Source organism: Saccopteryx leptura, chromosome 6 (assembly GCF_036850995.1).
Source record: "Saccopteryx leptura isolate mSacLep1 chromosome 6, mSacLep1_pri_phased_curated, whole genome shotgun sequence".
NCBI classification, from domain to species: domain Eukaryota; kingdom Metazoa; phylum Chordata; class Mammalia; order Chiroptera; family Emballonuridae; genus Saccopteryx; species Saccopteryx leptura.
This window is the reverse complement of record NC_089508.1, coordinates 6926041-6945501: the sequence shown is the minus strand read 5'-3', so window position 1 is coordinate 6945501 and position 19461 is coordinate 6926041.

Sequence of the window (19461 nt, the reverse complement as noted above, 5' to 3'; positions counted from 1 at the left end):
CACAATTTTTTACCTAAAATAAGTCCCACAGAATGTTTTGCTTTTAAGAATAAATAAGTATGGAGTTAAACCCTTAGAATTTCAAGTGGATTTTTTTTTTCTCGCTGTGTGCACAAAGAAAAGATCAGTAACCCTCCACGGCAGGCCTGCTTCTGAATGTGGTCCGTCCAGAAATGCTAATAGCCTGTATGTATATAGGTGTGAGCGTCTGTTACAACTCCTGAGAGCGGCCACAGGCCAGGTGGTTCCATCAAGGTGTTTCCTGGGACACACTTCTGCTTCATGACAGGTGGAAATCCTTTTCTGGCTTAGACCTGAATGTAGGAATGACTCTTCTCATGAACACAGGAAGACTAAAACGAGAGCCTAGCAGCTGCACTCAGCACGAGCGCCCCCTCCAGAGAGAGCCCCGTCGGTGGGCAGGGCTGAGGATCTGGGAGAAAAAACAGGGCCCGTGTTTATCAGGGAAAGCACAACCTCATTCTCGTTCTCTTCCCCCGCCTACCCAAGTCCAGCGGGGTAGGGTGCTTACAAGATCACTTCAGCAAACAAATGCATCAACACTCTGAGACTGCGTAGAGCAGGGGTCTCAAACTCGCGGCCCGTGGGCCGCATGTGGCCCGCCGAACAATTTTGTGCGGCCCGCAGACTAATCCACGAAGTTCAAAATATTTTGGATAAAATTAAGTAAGCCTAGGGGCCTACTTATATTTTTCATTTCTCTAGCATCCTAGCTAGATATTAGCTTAGTTAACAGCAGTTGTGATGCGAACTACAGTTTCTGGTCGTTTTGTGACACTGAAAAGTGTTGCGTAACAGTTGCCTTTTGTAGACCTAGTGCGGCCCGCCGAATGGCTGTGATCTTGCTCTGCGGCCCACATGCTGAGTTGAGTTTGAGACCCCTGGGGTAGAGGAAAAAACTCCAGTTCATTTATTCACGTCGATAATGGCAGGAGATAAGCGGAAGTGTCCGTATAAGACGATCGATAACACAGCGTTCATTCCCTCACATCCAACAAAAAGTTCTGGAAAGCATACGTGGCTGAATGAACTGCCCACTCTGACTCTCCAACAACATACGTGGAAATGTCAGCTACATATCAGAGCGAAGCCGCACGCAACGGCGGACGGAGGGCGAGGCAGAAGAGGGAGAAGAAGAGAGAAATACTCCGGGCCCATCAGCGTGAACACAGGGCGTGAACACAGAGAATCCACGAAGGCGCTGACGCGGAAGACCGGGTCCTGGAGGAGAAGCGATATGTCTGAGTCCTTCATGGTTCACGCATGGACCCTGACACGTGGGTATCCCGTCCCGCTGGACAGAAACATGCCGTTTGTCCTCAAAAGAAGTGACTTTCCTTTTATTCGGCTTTCCCAGTGATCTCCCAGGAGCAGGGCTTCCACTGCCTCCCGCTCAGGCCTCCGGGAGCACCTGCATTCCATCACACCGTGAAGGCGGCTCCCCGGAGGTCAGCCCTCAGACCAAACATCACACACGGAGACAATCAGCCCATGCCTCGTTTCGGCAGTGAAATATAAAAATACATACATACATACATACATACATACATACGTGAATATTTTCTTAACAGCCATTAAGATCGACTAGCATAGACTCGATCACATTAGTAATGAAAGGGGTCGTAATATGATGGCAATGACAAATAAAAAGTCGCCCGCCAGTCCTGCTGGGTCTCTGCACGGCGGACACTGGGATGGCCACTTTATAAGTAAGCACTTAGGAGAGCCGTTGGTGCAGCACAGCCCTCTCCTGTCTCTGCTCAATGCCTCGTAGATGCTCTCGTTATCGGGAGAGGAACTTCTGCCCCCCCCCAGCCCCCACCCCCACCCCTGTTACCCTCCTTCCCACAGCAGAAGCCAGGGTTTTCGATTTCCCTGCCTTCGCTGCAGCCTGGGCCCGTTCTCGCAACTGATTCTTCCACGGGGATGCTGTCATGGTTAAATTCTACGTGTCAACTTGGCCGGATCTCGGGGTGCCCAGGTACTTGGCTCAGCATGACGTCTGGGTGTGTTCGTGAAGGTGTTTTCAGACAAAAGTAGAATTTGCATTGGTGAGTTCCGTCAGGAATGGCTCTCTCCTCAGGGTGGGGTGGCCTCACTCATCCTGCTCAGGGCAGTTAAAGAGAACACAGAGGTGGAAAGGAAGAATTGCGCCTCTCCCTGCCGATTGTTGGAGCTGGGATGTTGATCTCCCCTGGCCCTCTGTACTCCTGGCTCCTGTCCTTCCCTGTCATGCTGAATTACACACTACCAATGTTCCCGGGTCCCCAGCCTGCAGACGGCTGATCCTGGGGCATCTCGGCCTCCATCACTGCCTAAATCACTTCCTTACAATAAATGTCTTCCTATTCCTAAGACAGAATCTGCTGGTTCCGTTCTCTGGGGGACCCTGGCTGACACAGATGCTGAGATGGGGGTTGAGGGGCACACAGGAGGGAGATGACACCCACTGTGTTCCACCAGCGAGGCTGCTGGACAAGACTCGGCTGTGGAGAAGACAGCTGTACCCAGGGTGTGTGTCTGGGGCACAGGTGGCCTCTTGGGGGCCACACTGGCAAGTCCAGTACGGCTGGGTTCCGGGTCACCAATGCAGCACCAGCATCAGGACCAGCAGTGACCTTGTCCCATCAGGAAAGTTCTGGTCACATAATATAGAACCTGGTCTTATAGCCTCTCCAACATTCCTGCGAGATACTTAACAGCCTTTCTCTGGTTTTTATCTATAGAGTTTGAACTGTGACAAAAGGCACGTAACATAAAAGGTACCATCTTAATAACCACTTTTAAGCCCACAGTTCAGTGGCACTAATTACATTCACATGTGTGTAGCCATCACCACCATCCATCTCCAGAACTCTTTCATTCTGCAAAGCTAAAGCTCTGTTCAACACTGACACCATTAAACACCAGCTCCCACCCCCATTCCCACAGCCCCCCCCCTCCCCCGTTTCCACCGTTCTGCTTTCTGTCTCGGGGAGTCTCACTACTCTAGGGACTGCACATACGTGGGCTCCTACCGCGTTTGTCTTCTTTGTGACTTGGTTTATCTCACTCAGCACGCAGTCCTCCAAGTTCATCCAGACTGTGGCCTGTGTCCGAGTTCCCAAAGCCGGAATCACGTCCTGCCGTAAGAATCGGTCATACTTAGCTTGTTCATTCACCAACGGGCCACATTTTGCCTCACAGCCTGTGTGCCCAGCAGTGCTTCCCCCGGCTCAGTGGAGGACATTCATGAGACGATGTTCATGGGTCAATGTGACCGAGCCCCATGGGGTTCCCAGATATCTGGTCAAATCTTGTTCATCACGTTTCTGTGAGGGTGTTGTTTTTGGAAGGGAATGACATTTAAGTTAGGGAACTGAGCAAAGCAGACTGTCCTCAGTGCCCTGGTGGTGGTGGGGGGAGGCTCAGCCAATCACAAAGGGCCTACGTGGAACAAAGGCGGGGCCTTTTCTAAGTCAGAGAAGACTCCGCCTACTTATGAGCTGGGGCGTCTTCTCATTCCTTCCTTAGGATTTGAGTTCGTGAGTTGAGACCTCTGCTACCTGTGAGTCTCCAGCCTGTTCACCTCCGGACGGGAACTGTGCCATTGGCAGTGCCATTTCTTAGACCCACAAACGCAGATGGGAATGACGCCATGGGTCTTCCCGGGTGTCCAGTTTGGGGCTCACCCTGGGCATCTTGGACCTTGCCTGCCTCCACAATCACATGAGTCAATCCTTGACCATAAAGACGTGTTTATAATATTATAGAGAAATAGTACTTCCAGTTAATGAGGATATGGTTGTTTTATTTTATCATAGCTAAATAGGCAATGTAGAATTATGTCTGTGTATAGAAAAATCTCCATTGGTTCTGTTGCCCTGGAGAATATACCGCATCCCTCCTTGTGACATAGTCACAGCACCTCCGCCAGCAGCACAGTCTCAGGTAAAGGACCAGTGAGGGGGAGGGGTCAGACACAGACACCTGGAAGGTACCTCCCTGCAGAGTGGCGTGGCCAAGACCCTGGCAAAGAACTCTCCCTAAAGATGCTTGCTGGGCTGTGTTAGTTTGCTCCGGCTGCCGTCCCAGAGCTCCCAGACCCGGCAGCGTCAACAACAGAAATGACCTGTCCCACAGTCTGGCAGCCGGAAGTCTGAGGTAAGGGTGTCACCAGGCTGTGAGGGAGGAACTGTCCCATGGATCTCGGTGAGCTTCTGGAGCCTGGCTCAAGGCTGGCCATCTTAGGTGGTCCTTGCTTGTAAAACCATGACCCCACTTATTTTCATCCACATGAGGTCTCCGCCCCCTCCCATAGGTCTCTGTGCCCAATGCCTCCTTTTTATAGGGAAACCAGATTAGAGGGCGACTCAGCTTGTTCCAGAATGGCCACCAGAACTTAACTAACGGCATCGATAATGGCCCTATCTTCAGGTGAGCTCCCGTTCCGAGGTACTAGGAATCAGGACCTTAACGCCTGGATGTTTAGAAGATACAAGTCAACCCCTAACACTGCGGTAAGCATTGTTTCTTTCAGAGCACGCGACCCTCAGCTATCTGGGAACTCACTCCTGTGAGCCCTCTGGGAAGTCTCCCCCCCGACCTGCCAGTCCAGACATGACCTCAGCCAGGCCCGGAAGCAGCACGGCCCCCTCTCACCGCCACCCCCCCACCCGCCGGGCCTGGGTGTGGACGCAGTGCTGCACATGCATTATTGATGGACCCAAGCTTGCCAAGCACGCTAGCTGGTGCATGTGTCTGAGGCCGAGAAAGCCAGGCAGACAAAAGGCGCGGGAAGGATGGCACCTCTCCCTGGTAGGCGCTCTGCTGCCATTAGAAACATGTTATGCCTTGACACCCCGACGGTGGCTGCGAAGTGGTGGAGGGTGCAGGTGGCTTTGAACTCTAGCGAATATACACAAGACAGAGAGCGTGCAGGTACTGAGTGACCAGCTTTCAAAGGCCGGTTCAGCAGTGTCCCCACACCCCCTCGCTGGGCCCTGCATCTCCGCTGGGTCCGCATGGCCATTTTCCTCTCTCTGCTCCTGTCTCTCACGCCCTCCCCCCCGCCCTTAATGCTCACAGGTCCTCTTGGAAGACTCAACCACTTACAGTTGTTGAGTGATTAAATATTTAGAATCAGGGCAATGAGTGAGGTGTTGAATAATAAATGCTAAGGTTGAAGCAGCTTTAGATAATTTCAGCAGATTTCTTCACCCATGGCTTCTTTGATTCTAAGGCAAAAAAAAAAAATTCTCTAATTAACTTTTTTAGGGGTGCAGCTGTGACAGTCGATGGACCTTTATCACCGTTTTGTTCAAGGGCCATCGGGCTCTTCCTGAAGTCAACTCCCAGCCCCCAGGCATGCGAGGTGCACGCTCCCTCATTTGTCTCAGAATACCCTGGGGGAAAGCAGGTTTTTAAAACTCAGATTCCTAGAACACAACATGGTATGGCTGTAGCCATTTTAGAACATGCAAGGCAGTTTCTGAGGCTCGCTAACACGGGCCACATTCAATGTCCCATACACTATTATTGTCTTTTATTCTCAACACAACTCTATACAGGAGCTACCGATATAGTACAGTGTGTCCGTAAAGTCATGGTGCACTTTTGACCGGTCACAGAAAAGCAACAGAAGACGACAGAAATGTGAAATCTGCACCAAATAAAAGGAAAATCCTCCCAGTTTCTGTAGGATGATGTGGCAGTATGCGCGCATGCACAGATGATGATGTAACACCGTGTATACAGCGGAGCAGCCCACGGCCATGCCAGTCGAGATGTGGACGGTACAGAGGAGAGTTCAGTGTGTTCTGTGGCTCGCTAAATTCGAATCTGTGACCAAAGTGCAACATGAATATCGGCGCGTTTATAACGAAGCGCCACCACATAGGAATAACATTACTCGGTGGGATGAGCAGTTGAAGGAAACTGGCAGTTTGGTGGAGAAACCCCAAATGATTGAGCGGAAGAGCTAATGGCCAGCTTTGCGTGACGTGCCTGGAAAATGTCATAAAAGAAAGATGACACAAGAGTGAAAGCTGAAAAGCACGGTGAGATGTTTTCCCAAGGATTAGCTTGGGGATCGACCAAACCTTTCATTTTCTGAGGGTTCTGAACTGTTTCAACTTCCTTCAGAAGGAGCAGGATAAAAATCTTGCAGTCAAACCATCCTTTCCGTTTCGGATCAAAATTCCAGTACTATGTTCTGAAAACACAGACTCGGGAGGCTATTTGAAGATAGTTTCTCTGTGGCTATTTTGACCAGTCAAAAACATTTATTATCTGCAACAGACTGATGGTCTGTGCCCCTCCCTCAATTCATATGGTGAAACTTAAGCCTCAGTGGGATCTTTGGGAGGTAGTGAGGCCATGAGGATGGAGCTCTCATGAAAAAGATTAGTGCCCTTATTAAAAAGACCCTACAGAGTTCCCTTGTCTCTTTGACCATGTGAGGTCACAGTGAGAAGATGGTCTTCTATGAACCAGAAGCAGAGCAGAGCTCTCACCAGACACTGAGTGTGGTGGTGCCTTGATTTGGAACTTCTAGCTTTCAGAACTAAAAATAAATAAATAAATAAGTTTCTGCTGTTTCCAAGCACCCAGTCTATGGTATTCTGTTATAGCAAACCAAACGGATGAAGACATTATTCTATCTATATAGTGAGAGTATCAGAAATCACTTTTTTTTTTAAGATTAAGGGCATTCTCCCTGCAGAAAAGGATTCTAAGGGGAAAAAAATATCACCTCTTCTCTAGTGCAAAAGGAACATTAGATGCTTAACTGAAGCCAAAGACTTATAAATCCATTTTTCCAGTCGTGCTTTTGTGTCTGTCCTGATTTACAATAAGCCACTTTTCACAGCGTAAGGCAATAGCATAGAGCAGGGTTTTACCCCCTTTGCAAATTGGTCCATACTCTGCCATATGCCGTATTATATCAGGTTTTCCACAATCTTCTGTTCTTCTCTCCCCCATCTCCCCTCGGAGACATTGGCACATCTTTTGGGAAGCGGACATGCTATCTTGGATAATTGGCAGGGGAGCAATGTGCAGGGACACAGACATCTAATACTTCTACACTTTACTTATTACCGCTACTCGAAAATTACTCCTTTCAGCATTAGAAAACCTCTCTTCCAGCTCCCTGGACGGAACACCGGGAAGCTATATTCTTGAATGTCATTGATGATTTCTGAAGCGGCAGGAGATCACAAACTCTCATGCAAATCGAATTTATCAAGTGTCTCTCCAGGCAAAGCACTTTCTCTGAAACATCTTACCCATTCTAGCATTCAGTTTCTCCCCAGAATTTTTTCGGGGAGAAATCTGAGCCTCAGAAAAAAAGTTCAGGGACAAGCCCAAGGTCACAACAATGGAAACAGGGAAAGTGAAGATTAACCTCAGACTTCTGAGTCCAGACTCATCCCTGGTTCTAAGACCCTCCTATGCCAACATGCTGTAGTGCTGTAAACACACGACCGGATAGTGTCAACGAGAGCTCCAGTGTGTTTCTTTGTAAAAGTCTAGTAGGCATGGGAGCGACTATTTCTCTAGAGCAGTGTTTCCCTAAACTTATCTCTGCAGGCTATTAGCATCATAATGAATTTGTAGAAAGAGACCTCGCAAAAAAGTGTGGGACATGCTGGCTTAACAAGCAGAGTTAATTTCTTTGCTGTTGGAGTTTAGAGGGATTTTAACACATGGATGTGCTTTGTGGATTTTCCAGGTGTGTTTTTGGTGGTTTTAAGTGTGTTTGACAGGTATATGCCATGTGCAGAGCACTGATGGAGGCGTTGGAATAAAACGCTAACTGCAGAGGACAGCAAACGTAAAGAAGAATGAACCCTAGCCTCACCGGAGATTCTGACAGGGCCGAGCAGCCCTGGATGGTGATTTATACATGAGCTAACTTCTCACAGTCAGTTCTAAGTGGCTTTTCCTCTCCCCTCGCATAATATTTGATATCTATGGGTACTCAGGTCAGTTATTTACATATGTATTTTAACACATACTGAGATTCTTCACCACTTCGAGGCCATGTGACTACTTCTTACACCTGTTCAACTCTTAAATGTCTATCACTGGAACTTTGCAAAGTGTAAACTTGATCGCATTAACAGCAAAGTTTGGGATACTGCCGTTGCCACTTGCTCGCGGTAGCAAACTCATACTTTAATTGTTTGCATCTCAGTTTCCACCTTTGTACAATGTGGGTAAAATACGTAAGCTTGAGAGGGGTTGCCCGGTATACTGTAAGCAAAGGTCTCTTTCACGGGGCCCCATTGACCTTCTGGCTCAAACTTCCAACCCTCTACGCCCGTACCCCAGGCTCTGCCACCCCTCAGTGCTCCTCTCCTGTTTGAGAATCACAAGTTTTAAACATAACATAACATATAATTTGACTCACTGTCTGTCTTCTCCAAGACGCAGTAGTCTCCGTCTGTTCTGTTCACTGACGTAGCCCACGGATCAAGACAAGAGCTGGGCACCAGGAGGGAATGGAAGACATGCACTTGAACTCACCTGTGCAGAGAGTGACCTTCCACCAGACGGGGACTGAGCCGGTATCTCGCAGAGGCACCCGGCTGGGCACATGAGACGCGTGAGCAAAGGCAGAGGAGGGGAGAACTCGGGGTAAGTATTTCCAAGGCTCCAGAAGCTCCCATAGTAAGAACTGATATTGGATGTGAGGGCGATCTGGCTGCGACATCTGTCACCCCATTGATCGCCAGGGTTGATTCGGCTGATCTGGCTGGCTAGGCGGGTGTCCCCTTCCTCCCTCACCGCTCCATGTGCATCCCTCTCGAAGCTGCACGCTCGGTTGAAGAGGACGACCTTCCCCGCTAGAGGAGAGGACCGTTCTTCGGTCAAGGGTATACGAGTAGCTGTGCTCCCCTGCTAGAACCTCCAAACAAGTCTCAAGTAAGAACTGATATTGTCCCTTGCCCCACTCTATAACATAGATACCACTGGGCCTACATTAGAGTTAAAAAAAAAATAATAATAACTGAGAAACAGAAAAAGAAATTAAATAGTGTACCCACGTCATGGGTCAGGACCCAGGTCTTAGACTAGGAATGCCAGGTGGTGTTGAGTGTTGCTGAGTGGGTATCAGCCAGCAGACTGCGGGAGAGAAGAGGAAGGGACAGACAGACGGTGACCAGAGAGCCACGCACCTGCGCGCTCAGAGGGGAAGCATTTTAAATACGGTGCTAGGCTGCCTCTCACTCACGGTGACTGCGTGCCCCCTTTGATCCCGGCTCTTTCTCCGATGGGCTCTCGGTGTTGGGCTGTGTTAGTTAACCTGGAGGAGATGATAAACCCAAGACGACGCACTTGAAAAATCAATAGCCGGGTCAGAGCTGTCGCTTGCTGGGGGGAAGAGCCAGTCTTTTCAAGCGCAGCTGGCAGGCTGCACAGTCGTGTCTCTAAAGCCTTGCCCTTGCCCGTGGGTGCCCAGAACAATGAATGGCCCACACTTCCGGCTCACGGGAAGGGGTGAGCATGCCGCGGGAACGGGCTCAGTGTTAACAGGGTCTTTGCTTTATCCTCTTCACAGCGAGGGAAAGACAGTAACTGCGAAGTCACAAAGGCTCCAAAGATTGATCGCCGGTTTCCAAAGCGTGCTGACAAGTTCAAGACGGCCTGGAAACCTAGCCAAGGCCAGGGCAGAGCAGGAAGCAGGAAGCCTGGGAAGGGAGGGGGAGCAGGTGGCAGGACCCGGCCCTGGGTCATGATGAAAAATGCCGCTCGGGGAGATGAATCCTTCCTGGAGTCCACTGCTCCAGTGGTAAAAGGTTCGTGATTCATTCCTGCCTTGATAATGGAGGAGACAATTAGTAATCATTGGATTTATGGTATTTGTTTTTGTTAACTCAACCAGGAAAGTCTCTGGCAGAATTGAGCTGTGAGACACCCTGCTTGCAGGGTCATATGATGAAAGTTTGGACAAGGGGAGTGGCTGTTCCGTGTGTCACACACACACTTCCAGGCAGGAGGGGGACTGGCAAGGACCCTCTGGACCCGAAAGACTCCAAGTGTGTGCGCCCTCTTTCTCCCATCGCATTCTCTCCAGAACCAATTCAGAGAAGGAGGGACCCAGCATCCACTGCTACAAGTTTGCCCGTCTAAGCTTTCTCGGGGACACCTTCTTCTTCCTGCTTCCAGCAGTGTGGACCGCCCTCTGGTGCCGATGAAACTTCATTTTATTGATACATGTACGTGTGCCTCTGTCTGATTAATGGGGCTCCCAACCTTGGGCTATGACGGAACACAGGTCAAGGACTGGTCGTTTGACCCCTCTTGTCTTTCCAGCAACAAAGCACTTTTTAAAAAGTGAGTGAAGGTTCCACACACCCCCCTCCCCCATCCTCGGAAATATTTAGGACGAATGCTTACATTCAGTGAGTTTGGCCGTGGTTGTATAATTTAAGGGAAACTCTCTAAATTCTCTAAAATCTGAACAATGGAACTATTATATATAACTTTTTTTTTTTTTTTTTTTTTATAAGTTCTTTTTTTTTTTTTTTTTTACTTTTTATTATTTATTCATTTTAGAGAGGACAGAGAGAGACAGAGAGGAGAGAGAGACAGGGGGGGAGGAGCTGGAAGCATCAACTCCCATATGTGCCTTGACCAGGCAAGCCCAGGGTTTCGAACCGGCGACCTCAGCATTTCCAGGTCGACGCTTTATCCACTGCGCCACCACAGGTCAGGCAATGGAACTATTTAAACAGATCTTAGTGACTAGAAATACAGTCACATTCTTAAAAATGATAATAAAGGGGATAACAAAAAGAGGTACTTGGAAAATCCGTGCACTTGAATTAAAACCGAACACCTAAGACCAAGCAAGCACCTGCACGAGAGTAGATATTTAATTTGTAAAATAAACTTAAAATAATGCTGATAGATAAAACTTGGCATGAACATGGCGAGACTCTGTGTGTCTATGAGTTTATTAACATTTCTATGTGAATATACATATAGCAATTAAAGTAAAATATTTAAATAATTATCCCTTCAAATGTATATTTCATTATTTGTCTTCCCCTTTATTTTACAACTCTAGTGAAATAGTGGGTCCCCTCACTGGAGAAGGTTAACTTATATAATTTGGGAGAAGGAAACTGAAATTTTTTGTTCCCTGTTATGGACTTTGGTTCCCGTACCTTCACAGTTCAGCCACTTCGCTGCCCTAATATGGAAAAGGTCATCATTGCATAAGGTCACTTCTCCGTTTCCTCCCAGTGACACACTTCAGGGGCCTAAAGAGTCCATGAATTTCCAGTTAGTATCACCTCCCATCCAAAATTCTCAAGTTTCGCCCCCAAGGCCCAGGGGAGACACATCAAGTCAACATCCTCAGGACGTCTGCCTTTTGCTTTCATTGAACCTGAGGATTCTGAATTTTTCAGAGTCAAATTGACGTAGCACTTTGACCAGTTGAAGCATTATTTGTTTGGAGGTAAAAACCGTGACCACTAATTTTGAAAAGTCACAAGAGGGGGAGAAAGGGGAGATACACGAGGGACGGAAGCTGATTTATTGATTGCCCAATTGACCCAGAACAATGGCGAAATAGCCCCATCCCGATTTACATGGCTGAGGATTTCTGTTTAAATAATCAGCTTCCACTGGCCTTGGCTCAGGCCCTCTGAGGCCCACGAACTTGGCTGTTAAAGTCATTATGCACTAACTGTGGCCAACAGGGTAAGTCATGTTGAGCAACGAGAGAGAAACACATTAGCAAACACGTCTATCAAGAAGCTGATGTCAGTTCAGAACCGAAGCATCAATATAATGTGGATTTCTCAGCAGGCGCTTGTCCAAATGAGGGTCCAAGAAAGTTAGCATTGGGCTTAAGCTCAGAGGACTTGGTTTTACATATTAAGAAGTTTTACTTCTTAGTGCTCATGTGACTTTAGGACCATTGTTTTGAGTCTACAAGCCTGTTTCCTCATCATTACATGAAGATAACAATGGCATCTATCCTGTCTGTGGCACGAGCCAGGCAGTGTGACTTTCATTACATGAAAGTGGTCGTTTTTATGACTTAATGTCCATTAGTAACAGCTAGAATGTGAAGTCTTATTTTTCAAGGACTAAAAGATCTCACGCAGAAGCTCAAATGTGAGCGCCAGTTCAGCCAGTGGGAAAAAAAAAGGAAAACATTTGGCTGTCCCCAGACCAAGACTAGCGATGCTCTGCTTGCTTGACTGGGCATGGCTCACTTGAATCTTGGTGTTTCAGCAAACTTTGATCAGGAGACTGAGCCGTGGAATATTTCCTGAACCAAATGAGAATAAGCAATGGGCCTGAGGCTCGTTACGAGGACAAGCAGAAAGATGGACACCAGGGGAAAGCACAGCTTGAGCACGTGCCTGACTTTATTATAGTTTTGGCAACATATTAGGAGGAAGATGTGAAGGGGTGAAGAACCCAAATGAGTTTGGCCAGCTTTCTAAAGTCACAGGCCAACAAAGGACAAAGATACAGTTTGACCCACGTCCTTCTGCCTTCAAACATTGTATCTTTCTCTGCTAGCACCGAAAAAATGAATTCTTGAATCTACTTCAGCTGTGGCTGTGACGAAGTCTTTGCTGTCTTGTCTTGGAGGTCCTAACAGGGCTGAGGGCTTCAGGCGCCTCTGTCTTATGTCACAGAACACGGCTCAGTCACCTGCCTCTCCACTGGAATGAAGCTTAGCCCGGCCCAGTGTGATTGCCTCCAACACCTATCGGACTAGAACAGAAGACAGAAAAGAGATTTTTAACCTGAAACTCATTTTGTGATGGTGAGGAACACACGAGGGCTTAGGCGCACTCGTAGTCTGGTTCCCTCTCTGGCTTTTTTCCAAGGTTGTTGTCCTGAGTAAGCTCCTTAAACCCCCATGAGCCTCAGCTACCCCTCCAACGTCATTAAAGAGAATGGGAGGTAGAGGACCGGGAACTCTTGTGTGCTTCGAATGGAAATGTAAATTGATGCAGCCACTCTGCAAAACAGTATGGAGGCTCCTCAGAAAATTAAAGGCAGAACTACCACACGAGCCAGCCAGCAACCCAGCTCTTAGGGCGGCATCCCAAGGAGATGAAATCGCTGTCTCGAGGAGGTAGCTGCACCCCCACATTCGTCTCACAATGATTCACAGCAGCCAAGGAATGCAAACAGCCTACGTGTCTATCAACAGACGATAGACAAAGAAGACGTGGTCTGTCTGTCTGTCTGTACAATGGAGTATTATGCAGCCATTCAAAGGACGGGGATGCTGCCATTGGCAACGACATGGATGGATCTTGAGGGCACGACGCGAAGAGAAACAAGGAAGGCAGAGATAGGCAAACACTCTACGATCTCATAATTCGAATTTAAAAAAAGAAACCGAACTGGTAGCTACAGAGAACGCATTGGTGGTTACAGGCAAGGCCGGAGAAGTTGTGGAGGGGAAGAGTTAAAAGCCATATTTTCCTCTTTTGAGATGTTTATGTGCTGAAATGTGCAATTCACTGTCAGAAAAGTAACACTTTCATGGGGCCTCTGTCATCGGAGCACCCTAAAAATAGCGCAGGAGCAGGTAGCTGGGCGGGCACCCGCAGCTCCAGCGCCCCAGCACGGACCCCGGACCCCCCGTCTCTTCTCGTGTTCACACTCAGTCCTCCCCCTCCAGGGAGACGGCCGGGTCGGCTTCCTCCTCATTCCGAGCTGGGGCCAGGTGGCTCCAAAGCATGCCGTGCACTGGGAGAGGACCTGGAAACGGGCCCAGGAAGCCCACGTCCGGTTGTCTCCTCCGGCTTCCTACAAATAACTCTCCCCTGAGCCTCGTCTGTGAGCAGAGTAGTTCCGATGATGGGTTCTCGTGTTGTTTCTTAAATCCAAATGAGCAAAACACTCCCCTTGCAATTCGGGGTGCAGTCTGTGTGTGTGCGTGTTTATATGTGTGTGTGTGCATGTGTGTGCCTGTATCAGGGAGGGACCCTGGCCGTGGGGCAAATGCAACATGTGCAGTAGAAACTGATGGAGCAGGATGTGACACGCCGCTCTCGGCCGTGATCGCCCCGTCACTGGTCAGTGGACGGTTTAAGGGATGAGGACTTGCTCCATCTCGAAGGTGGAAAATGATAATATCGGGAATAAAATGAAACTTCAGTTTACAAACCCAGCTGCTTATGGCCCAAAGCTCTGTGCTCTCCTCGCTAGGCCGTTGCTGTGTCCTTTGAATCATAAGAGGGTAGAGCCGCGGGGGACAGATCACCAACATCGTCTGGCCTTATGCTGTGAACATCCCCTCTCCAGTGTCCCTGGGCTGCAAGTCTTCTGGGGCCCCCAAGGGAGGGAGACAGCACCTGCGACTCTAAGAGAGCTGCCTGCTAACTCGTCCTCCTTATTCTCGCCCCAACACACCTGAGTGACAAGGGACAGATCACATAGTGTGTGTGTGTGTGTGTGTGTGTGTGTGTGTGTGTGTGTAGAATAGAAAACTGGACACATGAATCAAAAGAAAGAGAGAACTGGTGGGCAATCAAAGATTGCAAGATTCCAAGAAGTAGCCCACTTTGGTCTCGATGGGGTAAGAACGGAAGCTTTAGGGAGAGACAACCCAGGGGCCCCCGTCAGGGTGACCTGGGAAAAGGGCGGGGAGCAGGCACAGAGGGGCGGGGCTTGGAGACAGGCTCCGCCTCCACGCTCTGGGCTCCACACTGCAGGGCAGGAAGGACCATGCCTTTTCAAGACAACACACTGGAGTTTGAGTCTTAATTCCTCCACATTTCAGCTCTGAGACCCCAATTAATTCCTGCCAACTGGGCTTTATTTCCACTGTCTGAAAGATGGCCACAGTGATTTCTGCCCCGGGAAGCCAGTTGACGTAGCCTTGCATTGTCTACTGACAGGGCCCAGAAATAGTGACAGTCAGTGGTGATGACGACTCCTAGGACCCAGATTCTGGGGTCTAGATATCGCTCTCCAATAAAAGAAATCGGTCTGGAGAAACAGCAGATGCCAGGCCTGGTGCCAAGAATGTAGAAGGTGAGTACGGCCCACTCTGTGGTGCCTGACAACAAGGACCTGTTCAGGAAAAGATGGCGGACCCTTGAATAGACACAAGGCCCAACCTGAACTGTGTTCTGATGGCCAAACCTGGGACAATTTTAACAGTTATTTATGTGATGATAAGAGGCACTCTAACCCACAAGACAAAATCAGAACCCATAATTACATAGTGATGTAATTCTCCTAATAAATAAATGGAGAAGAGCAAGTTCTTCCCTACAAGAGAATATGAATTTATAAATGATTTAAAATAATGTGAAAATGTTTTAAATCGTCTTTTGGAAAACACCACAGTAAAAATTGTTCACATTTAGAATTCTCTCTCTCTCTCTTCTTTTTATTAAGTGAGGGGTTGGGAGGTAGAAACAGACTCCCGCATGTGCCTCAACTGAGATCCACCTGGCAAACCCCCTACCAGTCAATTCTCTGTCCATCTGGGCAGCTGCTCCATTGTTGCTCAGCAACCGAGCTATTTTAGCACCTAAGGAGCCATGGAGCCATCTGCAGTGCCTGGGGCCAACTTGACCGAATCATTGGTGCCATGGCTGTGGGAAGGGAAGAGAGAGAGAGAGAGAAGTGGAGGAGGGGGGTTGGAGAAGCAGATGGGCACTTCTCCTGTATACCCTGACCAGGAATCATCAAATCTGAGACTTCCACACACTGGGCCGACTCTCTACCACCGAGCTAACCTGCCAGGGCTACATCAAGAATTCTCAAATTGATGCTATAATTAGTGGGTGGAAAAAAAAATGAAAAACAGGGTATTTACACAGTTTAAAACTTTGAAGCCATAGACCCCTCATTGATTATAAAGAAAAATATAATAACTTACCAATGAATAAAGCTCAGCCCCGTGAGTAAAGCAAGCATCTCTGACAATAAGGCGTGGAGCTCAGGACCCTGGTCCTGAGCAGAGCATTCATATTCTGTGATATTCCAATGAAAAACACGTCACTTGAATTTAGGCATGAAGGAATCTCAGACAAACCCAAAGGTAGCATGCAACTATTAATTTTCTGTCTGTCTTTGACCATTGTCCTCATGGGGGGGGGGGGCTGGGTAAAAAAAATGAATGTATGGGAAATTTGTACAGCTTTTGCAACTCTTTTACAAGTCTAAATTCTTTCAAAATAATAAAAAATAAATTTAACATTTTTAATTAAAAATGAAAACAAACTAGCTTAATATTTGGCAGATAGAAAAGGCGCTCAGCAGATGGCATTCACCGTCACTTTGAATGGAACAATGTATCGCCGTGGGGATGTGCAACCTATTGTCCCCGGGAAGGAAGGCAAACCTTGGCCCCAGAAGAGAAGGGACGAGAGAGGAGGCCAAGTTGTTTTTCTAACTGCTGCAAACTTCAAGGTTGCTGAGTGACTGTGTGGAGGAGGAAAGATGCGCTGGATTCTGGGAAGAATGGTTCCTTTTTCTTTCATGCAGAACAGAAAAAGCACATGCAAAATTCAGAGAGACAATAAGCCTCCAACAGCCTGTTGCTCTCAGCCAAGCCATTGTTCCTGCCTCCTGCTCAGGGCCACGGCCTGAAAAGAGAGGCTGCCTCCTCATTTCCCGGGCAATCGGCCGGGAGTCGCATTGTCTTTGTGAAAAGGAAAGCTAGAGCAGGAAAGGGCAGAGCCCGGTTCAGACTCACAGGGGGTTGCAGGAGACAGCGCCTCCAGCCCGGCATCCACCGGGGAGCTGTGCCCGCAGGTGCGGGGGCCGAGGGCTCCTTTCCCCTCCTGTGACTTCGCTGTGGGTAGTCACAGACCTTTCCTCTGTTAGAAACAATGTGTCCTCCAAGCAGCTCACCCTGATGCGATCACATATTGAATCTTGGGGTTCTGCATCCAAAAGCTGGGTCATAGGGCGGCCTGTATTGCAGGAGCCGCCTTGGGTCTTGCCCCTGCCTGGCCGCAGTTGACTTTGCTCCTGGCCCTGCCTCAAACCCTGTAGTGTCTCCTGGCTGCTTGCAGGACAAATTCTAAAGCCCTGTGTGGGGCTCAGAGGTGCTGCTGACCCACCTTCTCTCTCATCGCTTCCTCCTTGATCCGTATGTGCCGGGAACCAGGAACCAGCCAATGGCGTCCACTTTTATGAGCACATCTTGAAATCCCACACCCCGTGACATTCTAGTTCAGAGACCACCCTTCTTAGGTGGCTCTCCCAATACCTCATTCCAGCTGCTGGGAAGAGCACAAGTCACCTCCTGCTCTGTGGGGGCTTCCTTCTCCCCTGCGAGCACACACTCCCCTCACCACAGTGTCCCCTGTGCCTGCCCTTTGTCACCCCAGGCTGCCAGGTCCCCTAGGCAGGGACCGGGACCAACTTCACCCCTGTGCCTCTCCCCTCATCAAGAATATTCCAATTTAAACTGTGAAATGCTTAACTATTGAAAGCACTAAGGAACAGCGTTTTGATTGATGGATTTTTTTTGGAGCACACCATAAGTTATTAAAATTTATGTATTGATAAACTATAAATTCACCTTTCCCTGCTTCTCAAATGGTGCAGTGTTTGACGATGAAATGTTTATAAATGTTAATGAAAATACGACACGTTATAGAGAAATGCCTAATAAAAAGGAAATATTTTGCATTTAAATATATCATTTATTCATTTCCATAAACAAGTGCTCAGATCGATGGCTCACTTTCACCAAATCGCTTGCTAGAGACAGTAGACTGGAAGCCGATGTCACACTTTGTGGGGTGAACAAGAACTGACGTTACTGATTTTATAGACTGTCTCACAGGTAAATATAGGTTACGTTCTAATCAAACATGATACAATTTGTATGTATATGTACAGCTGCATTTGCATATGAGTTTATTGATCTGAATTATAATCTAATTATGTTCAGTGTTCACGCAGTTGAAAAGACTTCGGCTTTTTCTTAGGAACCTTACCATACAAATCTCCATGAAATTCTGATGCCGAAAAAATATTTTGCCCAAAATATTTTAGGTAGTTAACTTTATTTTATGTGTGAAGCAAAATAAATCTATTGTCAGACATGCAAGGTCTTAGAACAAACATAAACCACCACCTGATCAAACCTGAAGAACCTCAGGTCCCGATAAACCAAATCAGCTGATTAGCTCAGAAACTCACGGGCCATGAAAAGACTTACACACTCTTCATTACTTAAAAAAATATATATATACACTAAAGCCAACTAGTAATTAATTTATATGATTACTGAATCATATAAATTACTGAATCATATAAATTACAGATTTTACTGAAGAGGTAAAAAATAAATTTGGAAAGAGTTGTTATGCAATTTAAAACAATTTCTCGTCTCATTGCATGGTGTCTCTATCTATCCACTCGCTCGTTAGTGGCAGAGATCCGGATGTCACCCCCACCACCCTCAGCCAAATACTCATCACCTCTGGCTTCTATTAGGTCCTTTGTGTCTTCTTTTCCCATTAACTGCTTCCCATCGCCACTGTCCCCTCACCCGGCCACTTGCGTCTTTGGTGAACGCCTACAACTTCCCCATGGGTCCCTCCGCTTGGGGCCTCTCCAGCCCCCAGTCCCTGCAGCCAGACCAACCTCTTCAAAGCAAATCTCTAACTTTATCCTGTAAATCATTCGGTAGCTTCCCCTCACCCTTGGAGAAAGGTCCACAGTCCTGCAGGACCAACAGCCCCTTGCCGCCCCAGTCCTACATTCACGCACTCACTCACTCATTCATTCATCTGCTCACTCGTTGGGGAACTCAACCTGTATATACGTGATACTATCTGTTTGCCAGAAACTATACCCGTCACAGAAGCTTATGTGAGAAGACACTAAAAGACAGCTCCTGCCCTTGACAGTGAGACTGTCTCCATTTCATGAGGGGTCCAGACCTGCAGGGATGTCAGTGGTTAACCATTTCGTGAAGGCTAGAATGCATGCTTGTACATTTGGCCGTGGTAGGTGAAGAGAGAGAGGTTGGGGACATTTTCTCTGCAGAGACTAACTGGCAGGGGACTTAGGAAGCAAGAGACCCGGAGTGGTTGGAGGTGGTGGGAGGAATTAGAGACTGGCTGGCCCAAGATTGAGTAAGATACCAAATACCCTGCTAGACGTTTGGACATTTTCTTGTCAACAGTAAATTCAACAGAAGTTTGTAACTAGGGGAACCATTATAATCAACCTCCTTTTGAGCAACTCACTGTTTTAAGGTCCTTTTTTGTCACTCGCTGGCTCAAACCTCTTTGGTGAGACTGAAATTTGTCTTTTACTAAAATTCTTGAAGATGTGACCCCTGGTTGGCTTTCAACAGGTCTGGAAGCTGTGTGCTACAAAAGTGCGGAGGGATGAAATAGTCCAGGGGCGGTTAAAAACAACCGGGCCAGAAGATGTCCCAGAGTCACCTTGTCACTAGATTCTGTACAAGGTGATTGGGAGGGT